This window comes from Melanerpes formicivorus, unplaced genomic scaffold (assembly GCF_026170545.1).
Source record: "Melanerpes formicivorus ecotype bairdi unplaced genomic scaffold, bMelFor1.0.p_v2 SCAF_2, whole genome shotgun sequence".
NCBI classification, from domain to species: domain Eukaryota; kingdom Metazoa; phylum Chordata; class Aves; order Piciformes; family Picidae; genus Melanerpes; species Melanerpes formicivorus.
This window is the reverse complement of record NW_027142354.1, coordinates 33,382,195-33,406,345: the sequence shown is the minus strand read 5'-3', so window position 1 is coordinate 33,406,345 and position 24,151 is coordinate 33,382,195. Positions and strand designations below refer to the sequence as shown.

At 41.8% G+C, this 24,151-nt stretch overlaps 1 protein-coding gene across 1 annotated transcript in view; it reads right to left on the bottom strand.

Annotated features, from left to right (window-relative positions):
• The window catches only part of KIF26B (kinesin family member 26B), a 329,942-nt gene that overhangs the window by 199,981 nt on the left and 105,810 nt on the right, over positions 1-24,151 (bottom strand). The gene's annotated exons all lie outside the window — the stretch shown is intronic.

Below are 24,151 nucleotides of genomic sequence, written 5' to 3'. Positions count from 1 at the left end.
ATTTAACTGAAAGATCTTTATTGAGTTCAGAGGAAGCTGAGTCAGCTCTTTTGAAACACCTTCTCAAAATGTTAGTATCAGCTTCTTGACTATTATTTCTTCATGAATTTACAACAGTATGATGTCATCTGTTGCACTCCATGCCAAGTCCTCAAAACTTCCTTTTCCTCCTTCCCTTATTTCAAGCAAAATAGCTTTTGTTCACCAAGGCATGTCACTAAAATGTTAAAAAGAAATGTCCCAAATTATTGCTAACAATCATCCAAAGCATAGCTTCCCTCCACCTGCAAAAAGTTTGCAAGATGCAGTCTATCATCTGATCAGTTTCAGTTCTCATGCCTATCCTTACCACCACAATACAACAGAATATCTTTGTGAGACACATCACAGAAGTAATTGAGATCATCCTGTGGTTCGTATTTCAACTTCTGATTTCTCTGTTTCAGTTGTTAAACATTTCAGTTAAAGACAAAGTTTACAAAGTGTGATTGTATTTGGAAGAGGGAAAGACATGATATGGCAACTTTTTTTAGAGCAACTACCAAACTATCTCATCTTTTATAGAGAATTATTACCCATTCTTCTATGGCTAAGAAAACAGTCTAAGAGTTTGCCCTTATTTTACATACTTTTAGGCCAATCAGTGGTAATACTTCAAGAACAGGAATGCTAAACTAGACACTGTGTTTTATGAGGGACCAGTGAAACTGCTGACAGTGGCCCTATCATGTTAGTCACACACAGATTCCTTCTGATTTCCAAACCCTCCACACTGAATGAGAAGTGCTCTCAGAAGGCTATAGCTGAAATCCTGGACTTAAATTGACTCATAGTGCTGTTAAAATACAGGAATTTAGGCTGGCTGCCAGGATACCTCCCTACATTTCCAGTATTCAGGGAAACAGACATTGGTTCTTCAGTGTTCTGCTAACCCCCATATGTCCATTTAGAACATCCCATACACTTGAATTAACTAAACAATAATTACTCAAATGCTCCATAATCTTTGCTAAGTCAAGTATTTATATTTGCGATGATCTGGTATAAGATTCTGCCCTAACCCTTCAAACTATTCCAAAACCAGTTTAATCATCTATCATGTTATGAACTGCTAGGCAGACACATTTTAAAAGCATTCCCTTGAGCACACACACATAAATGTAACCTCACCTTAGTCCACCAAATTCAGGTATCAGATATGTGTCACATCATTAATCAACTGTCAGTGCTGACTATTACCAGGAAGTTCTACTCACTTCCATTGCAACCTGACAGCAGTTAAGAAGTCAGTGAGTTGCAATCACAGCTGCAATCATAACCTCCCCATCTTCTGCCAAACAAAGATTTGAAGTCCTAAATACCAACTGCCACAGCCAGTGCAGCACATTTCTGTGGCTGTTAGCATATCCCCTGAAGTTCCAAGGTGGTGAGGCTTGAGAGAGGCATTTCAGCTAACTGCAAAACAATTTGGGACACCCAGAAAATAGACATCATGACATAGGTGTAAAAGTAAAAACTAAATGATTTCTGCTTGTCCTGGGCTCAGCTAAGATGCAGTTAATTTTCTTCACAAGAAGCTAGAAGGGGCCACAACTAGGACAGCCAGCTGAACCAGCCAGTGGGGTATTGATACCTAAACATCATGCCCACTACTTAAAAGGAGGGGGCTGGCTCAGGCAGTTGCCTTAGGTGTCTGGCAGCAAAGTGTGGGCTGCATTGGGTTAGCACATCACATTTTATCTAAGCCATGCAATATATTACATTTTTACTATTGCTGCCATTCTTTGCATTGTTCTGTTAAACTCTCTTAACTCATAAGGTTTTGCATTTTGCCCCCAGTTTCTTTTTCCCATCCTACATGGGGCTTGCTGCAGATGGGCCTTAAACCACAACACCTTGATTATAGAGACTTTCAGATGATTCCTGTCTAAATCCCTAAGTCCTGTTAATGTGAACACTACAGACCAATGAGAGCAATGAAAAGCCTCAAACTGATTATAGACATTGCCTGAAAGGTATTACTCTTGACCTTCCTCAGAAGTTGGTTAGATGTTTGGTTCGTGAGTTTGAATAACTAGTTATAATAATAACAATAATAAACAAACCAGGTTGGAAGAGACCTTCAAGATCATCGCGTCCAACCCATCAACCAATCCAACCCACCTAAACAACTAAACCATGGCACCAAGCACTCCATCAAGTTTCCTCCTGAACACCTCCAATGATGGTGACTCCACCACCTCCCTGGGCAACCCATTCCAATGGGCAATCACTCTCTCTGTATAGAACTTCTTCCTAACATCCAACCTAAACCTCCCCTGGCGCAGCCTGAAACTGTGTCCTCTTGTTCTGGTACTGGGTGCCTGGGAGAAGAGACCATCATCCGCCTGTCTACAACTTCCCTTCAGGTAGTTGTAGACAGCAATAAGGTCACCCCTGAGTCTCCTCCTCTCCAGGCTAAGCAACCCCAGCTCCCTCAGTCTCTCCTCATAGGGCTTGTGTTCCAAACCCCTTACCAACTCTGTTGCCCTTCTCTGGACTCATTCCAGCAAGTCAACATCCTTCCTAAACTGAGGGGCCCAGAACTGGACACAGTACTCGAGGTGTGGCCTAACCAGTGCAGTGTACAGGGGCAGAATGACCTCCCTTCTCCTGCTGGCCACATTGTTTTTGATGCAGGCCAGGATGCCATTGGCCCTCTTGGATGCCTGGGCACACTGCAGGCTCATGTTCAGCCTGCCATCGACCAGTACCCCCCAGGTCCCTCTCTGCCTGGCCGCTCTCCAGCCACTCTGACCCCAGCCTGTAGCACTGCATGGGGTTGTTGTGGCCAATGTGCAGAACCCGGCACTTGGATGTGTTAAATCTCATGCTGTTGGACTCTGCCCATCTGTCCAGCCTGTCGAGGTCCCTCTGCAGAGCCTCTCTACCCTCCAGTATTAAACACAAGCACTCCAAACGAATCAAATACTTGCTTACCAAAGAGAAGTGAGATTCTTTTAGAAAAAAATAAATAGAATCCATTCCCTGTCACCTATTGTAATGGGTTGGGGCAAACCCCCCTCCCCACCACGGGCAGAAATAATGACTCAGACAAAACAGATTGCAAAAGTGATGGGAAGTTTAAATAGAAAACAGTGAGTGCACACAGAAAACCAGAAGTACAGTTACAAGAGAAACCCCAAAACAGACCCAGAAACATCCCATCCCCACCTGAGGGTGCACCCAAGACCCCCAGGGCTCCTCCTTCCCCCCACTGCTAGGCTAGTCTCAGCTGGCCAGATCTGAGACTGCCCATCCCCCCCCCCCCCCCATGGCCTTGGGCCTAGCCAGGTCCATGGCCAGGAGACATCTTCCCCAGTTACCGGGTGGCGGAGAGGAAGGAAAGAGGAAGTGCCAGACCCTGCTATGGATTTTATAGTGGTGCAGGAATTATGGGAATGGAATACCTGGTTTCCTGTGACCACCCCCTGGGCTGGGCCCACCCCTTGGGATATGAATAGAATAGAATAGAATAGAATAGAATAGAATAGAATAGAATAGAATAGAATAGAATAGAATAGAATAGAATAGAATAGAATAGAATAGAATAGAATAGAATAGAATAGAATAGACCAGGTTGGAAGAGACCTTCAAGATCATCGCGTCCAACCCACCACCCAACACCACCTAATCAACTAAACCATGCAACCAAGCACCCCATCAAGTCTCGTTCTGAACACCTCCAGTGATGGCGATTCCACCACCTCCCTGGGCAGCCCATTCCAAGGGGCAATCACTCTCTCTGTGTAAAACTTCCTCCTGACCTCCAGCCTGAACCTCCCCTGGCGCAGCCTGAGACTGTGTCTTCTTGTTCTGGTGCTGGCTGCCTGGGAGAAGAGACCAACCTCTGCCTGTCTACAACCTCCCTTCAGGTAGTTGCAGAGAGTAATAAGGTCACCCCTGAGTCTCCTCTTCTCCAGGCTAAGCAGCCCCAGCTCTTTCAGCCAGGATCTCCCAGGTGTGGTGTGTGCAGTGGCATCCGGGCCAGAAGCACCCAGCCTAAACCACCACACCTATGCTCTCAGAGAGAAATAGATTTCAGTCAGCAAATAGAAAGTTAACACTTTTTAAAAAATGGGGATAGAGATCTTATGAAGTCTGTATTTAAGTCACATTTTCTTATAGAAAAATGCAAAGAAACCAGAAGTAATCAAATATATTTACAAATTCTGTATTTGTTCCACGCTATCCTTAGAACAGCGAGAGAGAGCGATGATATGCACTTAATTTAGAAAGTGCATATACGATGGGCAGAGGCAGAATGGGATTCTTTGCATATAAATGTAGGCTTTTCAGCAGTCCTGCTACTTTGTTATGTATCCTACACAACAGCTTAAGTACTACAAGGGATGGTCAACTGTTCAAACTGCAAGCTGTGAAACATCTGTATGGTACCAATCACCAGAGTCTGCTGGAGAGGCAGCACATATTATCTGTGAAAAGCAGCATTCCAGTGCAAACAGCCCTCCCAGTGTTGCTCTAGATGGACACTCATAATGGAGCATGTTGGAGTCATACAGCACTCTCATGATCCAGAGGACCCAGCACCCACCTCCAGTTTCCTTACCTCTACTGGCACACTTCCTGGGCAAAAATCCATTTCTCAGCATGAACTCTCAGAACTAAATGCCAAAATGCACATACTGTCTAGTCTTGAACTCCACTGATGTCACTGTTTGCCTCAGCAGGTACACTTCTTTGTAGCAGCTTATTACAAGGATTCCAAAATGGGAACATACTTTATTTTGCTTAATACAAAATCCAGACAATTCATGTATCCAGAGACGACTGACTTCCAGTTTTATTGCATTTCTTTTGTCTCAGATTGAAAAGCATAAAAATAATTTAAACTAATATACCAGACTGAAGAATAGGCCTTGGTGATAATCTTACTGTCTCATTTACTCGGTTCTCTAGTCACAGTATCAATTTCCCTTTTCTCCTTTATCACAGCTCATTGAAGTTTACATAAACAAATGAGCAAAGGCACCGAGGATGTATCAAGCATTTAAGGAAAAATACAAATACTTCCAAAGAACTTAGAGGATTTATTTTTATCCACATCTCAGTTCAAACACCATAGTTGAAAATTACATTTTGAACATAAACAAACTCAGGCCCTTTTTTGATTTGCCCCTGCCTTTTTTTTTTTTCCCCCCTCTCCTTTCCTCCCCTGCCCCAAATATTGTATGCCAGATAAACACAGTTCATGTAAATATGCCTCTTCAGCATCACTTTCTCTCACTAGGTACTGCTTCTGGATTTAAAGGAGAAAAGAAGAAATGATTCTTCAATTCATTTTACATTCTCTTCTCTGAGTACCCACATAGCACATGGAACAAGACAGATATCCCTCCCAAGGTCCCATTTTTAACTCCTGTCTCATAAAAGCAAGGCAGCCATTAACACCCTCTTTCACTGCTTTTTGACAGTATACAGCAAGAGCTCAAGCTAAATTATGATTTAAATTATCTACAAGAAAAAGATTGCTCTGCAGTTAAGCCACAGCTGTGAGTCAGGCTAGATTCTCCTTTTACTCAAAGAGTCACTCTGTGTATAAGACCTGCCATCATGCAGTATGAGGCTAACTGTATTTATGTAAGGGCATTTTACAGCCAAACTCATTAATGTTTCCAAAGATCCTTCCTGAGGATTCCCAAATGACATTACTGTACAAATGGAAGTTAGCATTTATGAAAGATATAAAACATCCTTTACTCTTGAAATAGTGAAGCATTCATGAACTTCCCCAAAATCTAGTCAACATCAGTGACTGATGAATGAACTGGATGCACAGAAATGTATGAAATGTATTCCTATCTGAAGCCAAATGTGTTCAAGTTTACTGCAAAGCAATTCTCAGTGTCCAAAGATCCTAATCTCAGGAGAGAAGTTCACTATCAAGAAGAAGGTGAAGGTAGAAAGTTCTTTTTCATAAACTCACAGAGTCATGAATGATTTCCTTGGCAATACACTCTCAATTCAGAGCAGCACTTAATTTTTCACCCAATAAATACTGACAAAATCACTTCCTGGCTTATTTTAGACAGCAAACATCTATGTTAAACAAGAAAAAGGCTCTTCTTAAAGATCCTTCTTTTAAAAGATGACTTGAAAGAAGCTCTAAAGGATTCTGCTTTCGCAGCTTTAACACTACCAAAAACATCGTAAATTCTGTTAAACCTGCTCACAACACGGGCTTAGCAGCTTAATTTCAAGTTTTCCATTACACACAGTCAGGTGTTCTAGCTCTTCTAAAATACTGAAGTTTTTATCTTCTGCTCAACTCCTTTTGTGTCATCAGTTCACTCTTAGTCATAACAAGATAAAGTTATTCTTCCTATTTGGCTCAGACGGTTTCTGTTCTATGGGAGTGATGAAACAAGCACTGGGAGAGGCATGTCACACTACGTTATTAACGTTTTTCCTCTGACAAGTATAGATAACTAGATCTTTCCTGAGAAGTAGGCAACCTGGTTTTCCTGGAACTACTCCTAACCAATTCTTAAAGACTGAGGCAAGAACTCTGCATTACAAATTCATTTTGAAAACTCAAAGAAATCTTCTATTTTCTTTATTCTCATATGTTTATTATTTTTTCATATTCTTTCACAATATGAGAGTTCATGAAAGCGTGGTGAATTGCTGAACAAGATAAAAATCTTAAGTTTTAGAATAAACTTAGAATTTAGAATAAACCAAACCAGGTTGGAAGAGACCTTCAAGATCATCGTGTCCAACCCATCAACCAATCCAACCCACCCAAACAGCTAACCCATGGCACCAAGTACCCCATCAAGTCTCCTCCTGAACACCTCCAATGACGGCGACTAGATTTCTGTTAACTTTTTTTTGTTACAAGCCTCCAGCTTCCCAGTCACTAGGAATTTCAGCAGAATTACATTAAATTGACTATCAGAAGTAGCATCAGAAAACAGAGCAGGAACTGATACTTCATAGAATCAGGAATGTCTTTTCCAACTAAAATGATTTTGAGTCCAGCCATTATCTAACTATCAAGTCTGGCGCTGGACCACATCCCTAAACACCACATTTATGTGTTTTTCAAACACCTCCAGGCATGGGGATTCAAACTACTCTCTGGGGAGCCTATGCCAGTGTTTGATAACCCTTTCAGTGAAGAAGTTTCTTCTAATATCCAATGTAAACCTCCCCTGGTGCAACTTGAGGCCATTTCCTTTTGTCCTGGGGAGGTTAATGAAGGAAATACTGGAGTTCTACTTCACCTTGAAAGACCTCACAACAAAGGAATGCATCAGTAATTAGTAGGTCCTCTTTCTACAATTTGGCCATATTATCTGAGCCCCCTGAAAATGCTGACTTCATCCTTTTTGCCTAATGTGGAAGTTCAGCATCAAGTTCTGTGCATCAAAAATTTAAGGTATGGTAGTATTCAAAGAACAAGATGAGAGCTGGGATCTACTGCTCTCAGTGTCAAAAAGAAAAAAGAAATATGGATAATTTGAAATGTATCATGTTCATTTTCATAGTTTTAGTGCTGTTAGGAGGGAGTTGCATGTGAAAATAAGAAAGAGAAATACATAGGAGTCAGTTTCAAATATCGTTGTTAAATACAGCTTCAAATGCTTTGAGGTAAATCTGGTAGAAGGTTTCCTGAGAGTTACCAGTAAGCTAAGTGGGATGTTGGAGGCGGAGGGGTAGAGGGAAAGAGGAATCTTGTGCTGCCCACACAGCTACCAAATTAATTTTAATACATCTTTCTCAGGTCAAAAAGGAACAACTACACCATTCAATCAGAGCAGCTTCAAAGTTGTGGGGATTTGCTGAGTCGGTCACCTTTAATATGCCATGGAATACCAAGGACACACTCCACATCTGTCTCTAATCACTCACTACAAGAGAGGTGACTGTGGTGGTTTTAGCCTTAACTGGAGTTCAGGAGTGCAGATGATAGCAAATTGAGAATACCTCCACCCCCTTACCCCCCACCCCCTCTTTTGTCTGATAAGGAAAGGGAGAGAAAGGCAGGGGGGGGGGGGGCGAAGGGCATAGGGAGAAGGGATGGAGGTGAATCTACAAGAAAATAATCAGGAGTCATATATATATATATATATATATATATATCAGTAACAGGGATGGTTTTACAAGGGAAAATATACAAAACCAAGCCTGGATGGCCTTGTATTTCCCTGGATGTACATGGATTCAATCTTTTAGAGAAGTGTGGATACAGCTTAGGGAGGCCAGGCCTGACACCATAAAAGAATCAGGAAACCAGCAGTCACTAATGTACTTTCAAGCGGGTGAGGCAGAAGAAAGAGAACAAATGGCAGCAGTGTCCTCCTATTTATAGGCTTGCTGGACAGGAAAGGGGGAGGGGAATAGACCACCCTTGACCCAGGGGACCCCTCCTCCTGGGAGGGGGAAACCAAGTCCCTTTCTGTTCACCTGGATCAGGTTTCTCTTATCCTCCGGGGGGAGCAAGGCTCTCTCAGCTCTCCACCCAGGATGGGTGTAACCCAGCACAGTGACATTTAAGGAATTTTCCAGGATAAAATCCACCTTTAGAAAAAAATATTATTAAATGGTACAAAGTTCATGTAGCTAAGGGCACTGACAGTCTTATACCATCTTCCCATTTGATCATGCCCTTTTTCTCTCATAGCAGACTACTAAGCTGCTATAGCTCAAGATGACTGCAGCCGCTGATATAGACACTATGTGAGCATGACAGCAACTCATGATAGTACTTTCCTGTCAAAAGAATGTGTTCTCTGGGAAACAGGCTGGAAAAGGGTATGCATAATGTCTGCTGTATTCAATTCTTTTTTTGGATGTGGACATACCAAATACTGCTTAGGTCACTCACTATTCATTGTGAATACTGAAACTCTAAAGAGGGACCTTGTACCTGCTCTGCTGCTGCTTTAATCAAATTTGCACACACAATCTGAAATATTGGTCTAACAGAAGGGGTTACTGTAACAGCACAGATACAGTGCCTAAACACAAAGCAGTACACCTTACAAAGAGTGAAGTTTTTCAAAGGGGAAATAATTGGGATGACAAGAACGATGATCATGCTTCACATTTAACAAGGAAGAGTCAAACTATTTTGCATAAACTACTTTTATTTAAACATTAAGTAGTTACCATGACAGCACCTACAGCTTAATTGCAATCTCCAGCTTCCTGCTGTCCCAAAGATGATGACCTTTGGCTGTTGGAGCCATCTCCCATGTCCCTCTATAAACATAACAGCTATTTAATACAATCCAGTGCACTCAGTACAGATGAAATTCTAATTTGTGCACAGGAGCACATTCTTCCATCAAAAGTGTTATGATACAGTTAGAACCATATCACAGTCACAAGCCCATCAAATATTTTACAACAAATCACTGAATGACTTATGATCAGCTACTTAAAGGTTGATCCAACAGCTGATTAGATATCCAAATAATGATGATGTCTCCACTGTAAGAATTCTGCCTTACAAAAGTATTTTTAAGTTTATTTATACTCTGTTTTTCATTGTGAATAGTGATGCTGTTTTCTGAGCCACTTGGTATTATCTCTCGAACTTTCACTCATTCACCCAGTGCACATTCTTGCCCTAGCTTTTGAATTTGATAGCAAAGCAAAACAGCCAAAGTCATATAGTGCAACGGTTACTTCTTGAATGAACTCTCCTCAAAACCAATACTGAACAACAAATATATTGGTAACAAAAATAACTGTATTAGAGAAATGGAAATCTGGTTTATGAAGACTATGACAATGGTTTGTTTACTTAATCAACAAACTCCCATGCAGACCATTAGTTGTTAAATATAAGTTGAAGGACATTTCTAAGCAACCTCCACCACTAAGGCACGAGGGTCATAGACTCATTTTGATCTGGCTTAGCAGTAAGTTAATTTTTCTCAGTTTGCCAGTGCCCTCCTTAATTAAGTAATCTGTGGAAGGAACAGTTTGTATTCTATCTACATGAAAAGGAATCAGTGTATTGACCAAGCTGCTTCTCACTCACTCACTTTGTACCAATACATTTATCAAGCAAAAAGGCAAACAGAATTTAAAAAAGTAGAGGAAGTGAAATTACATTATCTGAAGCATTAAGGACAGCAAATATCTTCTGAGTGAATTTGACCCTTACACAGAAGTTGCAGATTATAGTCTGCAGTGTTTTAGTTTGAGTGACATCGCCTGCGAATTTCATTTATTGCCTGCTACTTCCTTATCAAAGTATTTTTCTGAAAAAAAAGGACTCTACCTATCATGTTATAAAATCACAACAGCTATCAATTCACCTTCCTCAATAGCCTCAATGTTTTCTGATGTCCATTCGGATTGTGTCAGCCTCTCCTATTCCTCCCCAAGGAAGCTACAGGCAGGATTACCATCATGAGATACAAATCTGCTCATCTTCCATACCCTAGAGCTCTGTCAGTGAGGCAGACTCCCCAGGGGCAGACCCCTGTAAAGCTGTGAGCTATCTCTTGTGAATAAAGCAGTCAAGCTAGACCCAAACACACTCTTTCATTCATGAAGCTCCACCATTCAAGTCTCTGTGGAGTGAACATTGTAAGGGTTCCCAGGTGGCATATTCTCACACCTTCTCTGCAAATGGAAAATAGGAAGAGCAGTAAGGAAAAAAAGTTCTGGTCTCAATTTTGTCTCTAGGCATTTCAGCAAAAAGATACTATGCAATAAAGATACTGTACAACAAGAATTTCCTTTTGCATCAAGGAGACAACAACATGGCAATCTGTGAGGCTGAGGCTGCCACTAGTTTTCAGAAGCTTAGATTTTTAAAATCTACCTTCATAAAATTGTTAATTCTCTTAACTGCCTGTGGATCTTGCTGCTGCATTATAAATCTCTGCAGCTGCACATCATTTATTGGAACTTTTTCTACTAGGACTTTTATTTGCTATCTTGTATCATTTTACAAGAGAAAAAGCCTTTCTTTTGTGTGACTCAAAGCTGATTTCATATATCTGTATTTGGATATCACACTGAAAACCCTTGTTGCATCAGCTACCTTTTAAGACCCAAGCAGCCAGGTTAATTGCCCTAAAATAACTAGTGCAGCAATGGAGAGTGTGTGGACTGTGAAAGATGAGCAGCAGTTAAATGAAGTGACTGCACTTGTGAAGCTGAGGTACAAGCATCTCAAGTCACTGTATGCAGGAGTAATATATTTATCAAAAAACAAGCTTTCAGTTCTCTGATTAGTTACTAACCTGCCAGCAATGTCTAGACATCATAAAAAGTTCAAATCTTACTGTAGCTGTTCCCTGATCACAAACAGTACTTTCACTTGTCAGTGGACAGCAGTCCTAGAAGCTACCAGAGTGTGTCAGCGTAAGGGCTTAACTTAAATGTCATTATTGACCCAGAAAACAACTTCTTTCTGTACTAGCACAACAATAAGCAATAAAAACATAATTAGTTTCTCCATGCACAGGTGCATGAATCAGATCTTTAGTCTTTATTTAAAAGACATATGATAAAGTCCCACCACAAAAATACAGAAGAGAAATACTTTCACTTCCAGTATGAAAAATATCTGACAAGCTTGGATATTTGTGCAAAGATTACTGCACAAAAATATGGCATAATGCAATTTCAGCCCACACATGTAATCACTTCAAGGTCTGACCTTTTTGTGGGGTAAGACCGGTACACATCTGATGGGTCTCTTACCCAGCTGCTTGTGGACCTCCAAGGATCTAGCAATGTCTTGAATATGTCTAGGAATTAGTACCATCCTGGTGGCTTCCCCATCAGAAAGAAATTATTTGTTTCTCTATAAACTGCTGCCAAAGGGTGAATTTTATTAGTCCTGGCAGATACCACAATAATACAAATAATTTTTCCTCCCTGTGTTAGGTCATAGGACTGTCGGTAACATCTTGCATGAGTCAGTGAATCTTGCATGAGGTGTGAACTTTTGTGCAAACAGAATCATGGAATGGTCTGGGTTGGAAGGGACTTCCAAAGGTCATCTAGTCCAGCCCCCAAAGGAGCTGCTTGCAGAGAACTGACAATTTAGAAGCCAGGTATATTTTGGGAAACTTAAGCTGATAGACTGAGAAATCTTTAACTTAAAGTTTGAAGATTATTCTCTAGAACTCTTTTCTATGTGCTTCCCTGAATCATCTTCACATAAAAATAATTTTTTTAAAAGTTATTAAATACAAGTTAACCTTTGACACCATGATTGTTAATGCTGCTTCCATAGCTTTCTCTATTGCTGCCTCAATTAAATATTAAAAACTTATCATTTGAAAAGGCTCTGAGGAGCCTCATCTACCCCAATTCATCCAAGTAGAATAAAACTTCAGGTGCACATTTAAATGCTTTGTTAAAATTGCATTTCTGAAGACAGGTCTAAAGCTCCAAGACACTCAGCTCTTCTGAAAAATCCACTGAAATGTGCAGGTTACAAAGAAACCTTTAAAAAAGAAATACTGTATTCAGATCTTAGTTTCTAGTCATTAAGTTGATGCATCCCTTTCCTCCAATTCAGTTTAACCTAACCAATGCTACAACACATTTTCCAGTGTCTACCTGGAATCCAATATGATCTCTCATTGTCAAAAAAGCAGTTTGTCTCATTTCTGAAGAAGAAAGTATCTTTACTGCTTCCTCTGTTTAGACTCCATTCCACTGGAAGAATTTAGAACTCCAAAGTACCCATATTCTACATGAAATTTTGTTAAAAGTCACTGAAGTTGCACATATTCAGCTGAACCACTAAACCCATCATTTGCAATGCTGTCTATAACCCAGGGGTTTTTTTCCAAATGCTACCTGACATTGCACAAGGTTATGAATCATAGAATCACAGAATCAACGAGGTGGCAACAGACCTTAAAGATCATCAAGTCCAGCTGATGACACAGTACTCAAGGTGCGGCCTGACCAGTGCTGAGTACAGGGGTACAATGACTTCCCTGCTCCTGCTGGACACACTGTTCCTGATACAAGCCAGGATGCCATTGGCCTTCTTGGTCACCTGGGCACAATGCTGGCTCATGTTTAGCCTACCATTGACCAGTATCCCCCAGGTCCCTCTCTGCCTGGCTGCTCTCCAGCCACTCCGACCACAGCCTGTAGCACTGCATGAGGTTGCTGTGGCCAGTGTGTAGAACCTGGCCTTGGATGTGTTAAATTTCATGCTTTTGGACTCTGCCCATCTGTCCAGCCTGTCAAGGTCCCTCTGCAGAGCTCTCCTACCCACTAACAGATCAACACCTGCCCTCAGCTTGGTGTCATCTGCAAATTTACTGATGATGGCCTCAATCCCTTCATCCAGATCATCAATAAAGATATTGAACAGGATGGGGCCCAGCACTGATCCCTCGGGGACACCACTAGTGACTGGCTGCCTACTGGAAGTGGCACCATTCACCACCACTCTCTGGGCGAGGCCCTCCAGCCACTTCCTGACCCAGCACAGAGTGTTCCCATCCAAGCCATGGGCTGACAGCTTGGCCAGGAGTTTGATGTGGGGGATGGTGCCAAAGGCTTTGCTGAAGTCCAGGCAGACTACATCCAGAGCCTTCCCCACATCCACCAGGTGGGTCACCTGATCATAGAAGGAGATAAAGCTGGAAGGCTCAGGTAGAGAAATAAGCTGCTGTGCTGAGTCACAACAGCTATCCACGTGCATACAGTTAACCTGGGGCAAGTAACAATGATTTATCTTACAATCACTTTTCTTGAACTAAGCCAAAGAAACCAAATCAAATTACCATGAATTTGCTCTAAATTGTGAACATATATTCACAACGTATTAGTAAACCATCTAAAAATTCATCAAACTGATAATGTATCTCAATCCTAAGACTTAGATTAAGCTGGGATAGCCAGAATAGGAGCCATTATACAAGGCTGAATGCAGAGATGCTCAAAAGTTACACCAGATGTTCAGAAGGATTCAGAGTGGCTAAACATGAACATAGGGACTGGTGATTACATGTTCCAAAAATGCAGTGAAGATGCACAGAAGTGGAAATGAGAGGTATCCAAGTTGTGTTGCAAGAAAGGCCCTTTTAGGAGACTGAATTCCAGATGGAAAAGGCTCAGAAGTGCAAGCCTTGCACTCTTATTTCATTCCCAGAAGCAGAGATGTTGATACACTTTTCAGAATTCAATAGCGTATCAAAGCAAATACCTTGCAAGACTTTGACACCAGCCAACATCACAAATCTACAAGCATGACAATAGCACACTAGCCTATTCCCACAGGGAAACAGCATCTCAACATCTACACTGAAAACTTCCACTTTTCCTCTGAATTGCACAAATCACCCACTACCTCACAGTGTTAACAATCATGCTGAATTACGTTGCCCTTTGGCTCTGCATAGCTCCTTTCCCCTTTTCTGTCACTACTATTAATAGTCCCTTGCAGGTGTTCCTGCTTTTGAGGTACCACCATGACAGCTGCCATGAAATTATCTCCTTCCCAGGAGTCAGTATGCAGTTGCTAAATTAACAAAACAAAACCACAATCAAACAAACCCAACAAACACCACCACCACCCACACACAAAATTAATATCCACCAAGCTATTCTGCAGAAGCTATACATTTTCAGGAGTAACCCCTCTACATTCAACAAAGTTAGTGTTTCTAATATCTGTCACAGTACATGAGCACCTGTCTTACTTTCATGTTAATAATAAAAGTGTCCTACTGGGGTCTTAATCATTTTATGACAGCAATAACCATCATTTTTAATGAGAATACATGAAAAGAATTCAAAAGGTTCCAGAAGAACCTTCAAATGAGACAAGCAGCTGGACAGAAACAATTCCTTCCTGGCCTTGAAGACGAATGCCTTAAGGCACAGATATAGTTGCTTTATTACCCCAGTTTGCATAGCTACAGCTATTCTTACCAGTCATTAAAGAAACAAACAACAAAAAACCCTCAACACACTCAACTATAGGCATTTGACTTGGATGCTGCTTTCCTGGGGTGAATTCTGTAGGCTGATTAGGTGCTCAGTTATGCTACGTTGTCTTCTGATTACTCTAAATTTAATGCTAATCAAAATAAACAAACAAAAAAAATAAAAGGAGGTAGAGTACATCCTCAGCTGAACATCGAATTTGGCTGTTGGAGCACACTGTGAACAGTTAGGAACTGCACCTCTCTCTTTTCTAGTACCTTTTCAGTGGCACAAAGAGATCAACTTGTGAGCACCAGGCTACACAGTTGCTATGGTACTCTGCACAACAGGATTTATTTTCTATGCAGCACCAAACATTCTCAGCTTTTTACATATACTCTTAGTCTACTTCTATTTTCCCCACTAATCATGTTTTCACCTCCCACCCTTTGCTGTAATTTCTATCATGTGCACATGATCTTTCCCCAGTATATGTAATTTGTATTTTGGTCTGCAGGAACCATCATAATCCATCTTTGCTATAACAACTTTACAGTATGAAGATCACATTTCTGTGTTTTCCCTTAAGGCCCTTGTACACAGAATTTTAAACATGCTGACCACCTTTAGTTGGTCATTTAGTGCACATTCCTTTGTACATTCATTTCTGTGCATTGAAGCTGCATTTTCCAGTAAAACAGAACTGAGGTCAAACCATTAGTATGCTCCATGCAGCTTTAACGCACACAATTGTATCAGCCATTTCCTGCCTAGAAGAAGGGCTGTAACACACAGTCATATGCAAAGTCTTCTTAAAGAGTGCATCTTACTACCCAGTGCGTTTAACTTCAGAATGCAGTGCACACAGTCAGTACTGCCAACTGTTTACTTTTTCACTCATAGGTACACCTTGCGTATACTTTCAAAACAAAATTTGTCCACAGTACATACATAGGATGTCCTTTCAGTTTTTGTTACAAATTGCCTATCTCTGTAGCACACTAATCTCAGGTAGACTCAGGTTTTATGGATCATCCAAGTTTCTTGTCATTTCCGTATTTTCTTCCTCCTTGGAGGCTTATTATTTCCTAATTTTTGCAACTAAAAATTGCTAAGCTTTGCCCTTGTTCCTTTATATACCCTGATCACTTTTCCTGTTGTGGCAGTCTGAGAGACAAAACAAACTATTTATTAAACTGACAAGATCTTAACAATCAAAAGTCAGAATGTTAAGAGAAAATATCAACACAAGAAAATTGTCTTGAAGTATATAGCGAAGTCTTAGAGCTACACTTAATTCTCCCTTGTAGAAGGAATCATTTCTCTAGGTGTTCTTTTTGGTTTTGGTTTTTTTTTTTTTTTTTTTGGGGGGGGGGGGGGGGGGCGATAGAATAGAATAGAATAGAATAGAATAGAATAGAATAGAATAGAATAGAATAGAATAGAATAGAATAGAATAGACCAGACCAGACCAGACCAGACCAGGTTGGAAGAGACCTTCAAGATCATCGGGTCCAACCCATCCTCCAACACCATCTAACCAACTAACCCATGGCACCAAGCACCCCATCAAGTCTCCTCCTAAACACCTCCAATGATGGCGACTCCAGCACCTCCCCAGGCAGCCCATTCCAATGGGCAATCACTCTCTCTATGATTTGTTTTTTATTATTTGGTTTTGTTTGTTTGTTGGGGTTTTTGTTGTTTGGTTTTCTGTTTGTGGGGTTTTTTAAACAACCAATCACAGCAGCAATGGATATATAGTTTCTTCTACACAGCAGAGACCCAAATAAATAAATAAATAAAGCACTGCCTCAAGGAGTCTGTACAATAAACTGGCAAAGCACACTGCACTACAGTCTGAAAATAAACAGGTTGATATTTTTAATGAGTAAACAGCAAGATTACATTAAGTGGCCCTTTGGGAATAAAACAGTTTTGCAATGGATTTAATTAAAAGCATTTAATGAAGTTCAACTATAACAACGACAAATAGGATCATCATCTGAAATCATGCCTAAACTCTAACAAGCCATTCTGAACTTGAATAAATATCTAATGGTTATCCTCAGCTTTCATTTTGGCTTTCAGCGCTCCACAGAATTTTTATTTTCACATGAAATGTTTCTCCTTCAACTTATTTACTAGGTTTGTAATATGAAAATTGCACAAGTTGCTTTAAAATCAGCTTTTGAAAGGAAGTCTTTATTCTAATAATAAATTTTTACTAGAGCACCATGGACTGGTTTTCTGCTCTACAGTGACATCCCAAATGAAGGGAGACCAGTGACTCTAGGTCAGGGGAAGTGCAGTGGCATAATCTGCGTAACTGAAAAGAAAGGTCGCACATGTCTCTTTGGAAGGTCTACTGCAGACGTTTACTAAGCCATCTTACACGGTCATCCATTCTAGGAAGAATGGAATGCAAGATGGGCATGAACTGGATCCACAATGTAGAGCACTATTCCATATGCAAGATAGTAAAGAGCCAAGCCTGAAACACTTCTGGAACTTCACCGCTTAAGAGGGGTGCAAACAGTCCCTTTTCTACAACATTAGCTTTTGCAATTCAGTGTACTCCAACTCCTTGATTTTCTTAATATCACCAAAATGGCATCCAGTTACTAAAAGGAAAAATGTTACGGAGTTAATTTTATTTCAGATCAGAATTTATCCCAGGAATTTCTTGAAAAAACAACATGGAGTGTTTCCTAGAAGAACAGAACTGGAAGAAAACCATATTACATGTGGGTACATCAACATATGCACGCACAAAGAAACCAGACCAAGAATATGTGTGTGTCTGTCTCCTCAAAAAAATATGAATATTTATGTATTAGATCAGTAAATCCTCCCTATTATGTTCAAAGACAATTCTCACAATACTTCCCATGACTAAGCTGTTCTGTTCACAATGTCATAGTGCCAGAAACCATGTAAAACAGGTGCAGATTAGTCCTGTGACCAAATCAGAGGACCAGAGCTCAAAAATACCCATTCCTATATAGTGTTCCCTACAGAGTGGGTTTCATGTACACAGGGTTCAATCCTATCCAACAGAAATTATGATTATGAAAGTACAAGAAAAAAAAAAGTCACTGTTTCAAAGCTCAATTTTCCAGTAGAAGGCTCCCTAGGCAGAAGCACAGCATTGTAAGAGGATGACAGGATTTTAGTATTTACTGGAACTACTTTCATTAGGAATTAAGGTGGCACAAACAACAAGGATGATATACCCTAGACTCAGAGGCTTTATAAAAGAATACATTTCAGTGATGCTAAAACCTAAAAACTTCAGGAGGTCAAGTTAAAACTTCTATAGTCTTCTCTTTCCCAAGGGCATGCTTTCAAGTAAATCACTCTAAAGCAAAGCCCCTGTTCTCAAGGCTTTTTTTTTCTTTGCAGAAAGCGCAGTAGCGGCTTGTTGTAAGAGGTAAAACGTATGACCTCTGTGCAGTTGATAATAATTCCAGCTCAAGGCATGCTTCAAGATTAAAAAAGAATCAACAATCAAAATAGTTTTAGTCAGTCTCTTCTGTTTCCAAAGTGTTTCCAAATTTTTGTGAATCCACACCAATATTGCCTCTTCCAGGCAGCACAGAGAAATCCATCATCCACATACGAAATTAGAGGTTGGTCCTTTCTCTCTTGAGTGCAACAAAAGAAAAGGGTTTTTCCCTCAACTCTTTGTAAACTGCACAGCACCGATCTCAGGCATATCCTTCCACATTCCAGTACATCTTCTTAACAGGTAAAGAAGGCAAAAATAAAGTTTCTTTGCCAACGTTTAGTTGAAGTGCTTGAAGTATTTTCACAGTACCACAGTGTATTAGAGGTGGGACCTCAGGAGATCATCAGGTCCAACCCCCCTGCCAAAGCAAAATCACTTAGGGTAGTCTGCACAGGAAAGCATCCAGGTGAGTTTTGAAAGTCTCCAGAAAAGGAGACTCCACAACCTCCCTGGCAGCCTGTTCCAGTGCTCCAGATTCTGGATTCTTCTATAAGAATAGGCTTCGAAGTCTCCAAAATATTACACAGCTACCACTACAGCTCTCCTTCAGCTGAGCTTACATTATATGTTTTCTGGTAGACTTTAATTTTTCCCTACTCCACGTCTGCACAACATTTAAAAAGTCATAGCAGCAAATTCTCTAATCCTTTAAGCACAAACCATTCTCTTTCTCTGGCAGAGCTGTGGTTACTGACAGGTCCCTTTGGCTTTTTGTAGTATCATCTGTGGATTCTCCAAGAAGTTACAATGCATTTTTATGCAACATATTTAACAAGAGCACAAGACTATTAGCAGCAACAGCATTAATAAAAATCCTTTTTTCATCATGAGTGATATAAAACTGTCCACCACATAAAACAGGATGAGCATGAGCAATTGGTTGGTTTCCAGTAATTCTGTCAAGCATTTGTAACTAAGCAGTTCCCTCTTGTTCTTTCAGACTCGGAAACCAAGGCAGAACAAGCCCCTCCACTCTCACACTTGAAACTACCTCTGCTGGAGGAACATACAAGGAATGAGATGCTCCACTATTCACATTCACATAATTGAACTTGGAAAAAATCTCATAAGCTACATAACCTGCACATACACAAACCCTGCATCAAGCCCCTTTCCAGAAATCTTGATCTAACCCTAGCTATCATCATGCCAGATTTCTGCCTTTCACTTACTTTTCTACTTACTTTTATGTAAGAATAAAACTTTATAGACTCATCTCTGGCAATGTTTAAAATTATCTTTACAAAAGCTCTGATGTGCAAGACAAAATTCAGGAGAGAAGCAGAATTGCTACTAAATCCTAGCTGCAAATTGCACTTTCTAGGCATTTAGGACTAGAGGTGAAGACCCTTGCGATGACTGACTAGGGCAGAGAAAAGCTGGTAGCATGACAACTAGATGTTTCCCTTCAAAACATCTACTTACATAAAAACAACTTGATATTTATTTTGTGTTTACAACGAAAAATAAAATAGATAAACTTTAGGACACCCTCTGATGCTCTTGTAATTTGTCAGAGAAACCTGGCAGCAAACAACCCTTAGCTGTGTTGTTCTCTGAAGTCACCTGAATAATAGTTGTATTTGTTGAAAAGGATAAATAACTTGAAAGAAAAAGAAAAGAAAAAAAATATAAAAGTCAGAAGTCCTCCACAAGCTTGCAAACTAAGCTTCAGTTAAGCCTACCTAGCATTCCAAGACTCTTCATGGTGACTTTCATAGAAGCTGGTCCAATCATAGACAAAGCTCTGAGCACATTTTTCCTGTCTGTTCTATCTGACTCTATGCTCTTTAGAATAGAAATCTCTTTGAAAACTAGGCCTAAATTCTGCTTTTAGTAATAGCTTTCCCTTTCTTGTAGTAGTAGACTTTACAGTGTAGTAGTGTGAAGAAATTTCAGAATTCATATCACAGTGACACCAAACTGTATCACAGTATCACAGTATCACAGTATCACTTAGGTTGGAAAGGACCTCTAGTGTGGCCAGTAGGAGCAGGGAGGTCATTGTGCCCCTGTACTCTGCATTGGTTAGGCCACACCTCGAGTCCTGTGTCCAGTTCTGGGCCCCTCAGTTTAAGAAGGACATCGAAACACTTGAACGTGTCCGGAGAAGGGCAACAAGGCTGGTAAGAGGCCTTGAACACAAGCCCTATGAGGAGAGGCTGAGGGAGCTGGGGTTGTTTAGCCTGGAGAAGAGGAGGCTCAGGGGAGACCTCATTGCCCTCTACAACTACCTGAGGGGTGGTTGTAGCCAGGAAGGGGTTGGTCTCTTCTCCCAGGCAACCAGCACCAGAACAAGAGGACACAGTCTCAAGCTGTGCCAGGGGAGGTTTAGACTCGAGGTGAGGAGGAAGTTCTTCACCGAGTGAGTCATTCGTCATTGGAACAGGCTGCCCAGGGAGGTGGTGGAGTCACTGTCCCTGGAGGCGTTCAAGAGGGGACTGGACGTGGCACTTGGTGCCATGGTCTAGTCATGGGGTCTGTGGTGACAGGTTGGACTCGATGATCCTCGAGGTCCTTTCCAACCTAAGTTATACTGTCATACTGTCATCATCGAGTCCAACCTGACACCACAGACCCCATGACTAGACCATGGCACCAAGTGCCACGTCCAATCTCCCCTTGAACGCCTCCAGGGTCGATGACTCAACCACCTCCCTGGGCAACCCATTCCAATGCCGAATGACTCGCTCGGTGAAGAACTTCCTCCTCACCTCGAGTCTGAACCTCCCCTGGCGCAGCTTGAGACTGTGTCCCCTTGTTCTGGTGCTGGTTGCCTGGGAGAAGAGGCCAACTCCCTCCTGGCTACAACCACCCTTCAGGTAGTTGTAGAGGGCAATAAGGTCACCCCTGAGCCTCCTCTTCTCCAGGCTAAACAATCCCAGCTCCCTCAGCCTCTCCTCATAGGGCTTGTGTTCAAGGCCTCTCACCAGCCTTGTTGCCCTTCTCTGGACACGCTCAAGTGTCTCAATGTCCTTCTTAAACTGAGGAGCCCAGAACTGGACACAGTACTCAAGGTGTGGCCTAACCAGAGCAGAGTACAGGGGCACTATGACCTCCCTGCTCCTGCTGGCCACACTATTCCTAATGCAGGCCAGAATGCTATTGGCCCTCCTGGCCACCTGAGCACACTGCTGGCTCATATTCAGGTGGCTGTCGATCAGCACACCCAGGTCCCTCTCTGTCTGGGAGCTCTCCAGCCACTCCGACCCCAGCCTATAGCTCTGCATGGGATTGCCGTAGCCAAAGTGCAGCACTCGGCACTTGGACTTGTTGAAAGCCATCCCACTGGATTCTGCCCATCTGTCCAGTCGGTCGAGGTCCCTCTGCAGAGCCTTTCTACCCTCTAACTGACTAACATCTGCCCCTAACTTTGTGTCATCTGCAAACTTGCTGATGACTGACTCTACCCCTTCATCCAGATCATCAACGAATATGTTGAAGAGGACAGGGCCCAGCACTGATCCCTGGGGGACACCACTGGTGACTGGCCTCCAGCTGGATGCGGCACCGTTCACGACCACTCTCTGGGCCCGGCCCTCCAACCAGTTCCTAACCCAGCACAGAGTGTAGTGGTCCAAGCCACGGGCTGACAGCTTAGTCAGCAGTTTGCTGTGGGGGACGGTGTCAAAGGCCTTGCTGAAGTCTAGGTAGACCACATCCACAGGCCTCCCCACATCCACCAGGCGGGTCACCTGATCATAGAAAGAGATCAGGTTGGAGAGGCAGGATCTGCCCTTCCTGAATCCATGTTGGCTGAGCCCGAGCCCTTGGCCATCCTTCAGGTGCGCAGTTATTGCCGCCAGGATAATCTGCTCCATCACTTTCCCTGGCACTGAGGTCAGGCTGACTGGCCTGTAGTTTCCAGGTTCCTCCATCCGACCCTTCTTGTGGATGGGGACCACGTTGGCCAGTTTCAAGTCATCTGGGACCTCACCAGTGAGCCAGGACTGGAGGAAAATGATGGAGAGTGGCCTAGCTAGCACATCCGCCAGCTCTCTCAGCACCCTAGGATGGATCCCATCTGGTCCCATGGACTTGTGGATATCCAAGTGGCTCAGCAGGTCCCGAACTAACTCCTCATGGATTTCCAGGGTATTACTCTGCTCCCCGACCCCAACGCCCAGCTCCGGAGACCACTCGTCCTGAACTCCTGCCTTGCTGTTAAACATTGAGGTAAAGAAGGTGTTCAGGACCTCAGCTTTATCCTCATCCTCAGTAACTGTGTTCCCCTCCAGGTCCACTAGGGAGTTCAGGTTCTTCCTGCCCTTCTTCTTATTGTTAATATATTTATAAAAATGCTTTTTATTATCTTTGACTGAGGTGGCCAGCTTCAGTTCCAGCTGGGCCTTAGCCTCCCTAATTTTATTCCTACATAAACTGCACTCATTGTAGATCAATGTAGCCAGTGAAGTTACAGAAGCAACTTCAAGTGTTCATCAAGTGTAGTTCCAATCTTTAATTCTTCTTTTGCCTTTCCCATTATCCAAAAACCTGTGCATAAACTTAGCCAGTTACTTAATAAACATACATACACACAAACCATTTTCAGAAGTATAAAATATCAAACAATTTGAGGTAAAGCAGCACAGATGTATTTGACTCCAAGAGCTGTGACGACAGAAATGCTTCACTTGGATTCCTTTCCGTACAACTACTCCCTTACACAGAAGTTCACATCTACCAGCCGCACCTGAGACTTTATCAGTTTACAAAACCAAAATCCTCAGATACCTTAACAACATCGGCAATGGTGATTCTGGACCTCCCATGCCTGAAAGAACTCCAGATGCTCCTGCTGAGATTTGCTTGTGACATTAAGTACAATGAACTCCAGCCTGGGAAGCTGAGAGAGCTCATTACCCTTCCCTTTCCCTTCCCCTTCAACCTTCTGAGCAGTTTTGAATTCAACTAGAGAGGTTAGGTGGGAGTAAAAGGTGAAGTTCAAAAGCTGCTGGTCAATCAGCTTTCTGCTTTCATTTGTCAGGAGGCACCATTCCAACAGACAGGCATGGAGTCAGACCAGACATGTATGGGTACAGAAAGCTTACCCATCCACAACCCCAAAGAAAAGCTGAGTCAACTCAAGAGCACAAGACACCACATTCACTCCTATCATCACAGCTGTTCTGGCACCCTGTCCAGTCAGATCTTATGGAGTTGACCTTGATCTCATTCTTACCTTTACTGCAATAATATATCCATGTCAACTGCAAAACAATTATCTTTAGGTGAGACAGAAGAGTCTCTGGCCCTGAACATATTTTTATCTGACAACACCCACCTCTCAAATTTGCAGTGCTCTGGAACATAGTTGGATAATCAACCACTTTAATTAAAATCCACTGAATTAAAAAGAGCTGTCCCAACAGAGAATTTGATGATCCATTTCTGATGCCATTTCAGAAATGGCATCATTTCACTTCAGAGAAAAATGAAACAATGTTTTTGCATGACATCTGTGTGGAAATGCATTCCAGAGTTACACCAGGTTCCAGCTATTTATTTCTTACTTCCCAGAAGCAAAGTATAGCATCAAATGAAAAGGATTTGTCAAATTATTTTTTTCACAGTAAAGCCATTCTTCATATTTAAAAGCCCAAATCTTTTTCTAAGCAAAATCCAAGCTTAGAACAACAACAAAAATCCAATACTGTTCATCAATTTAATCTTAATTCTATGTCACATTTATGCTGCAAAGCCTGT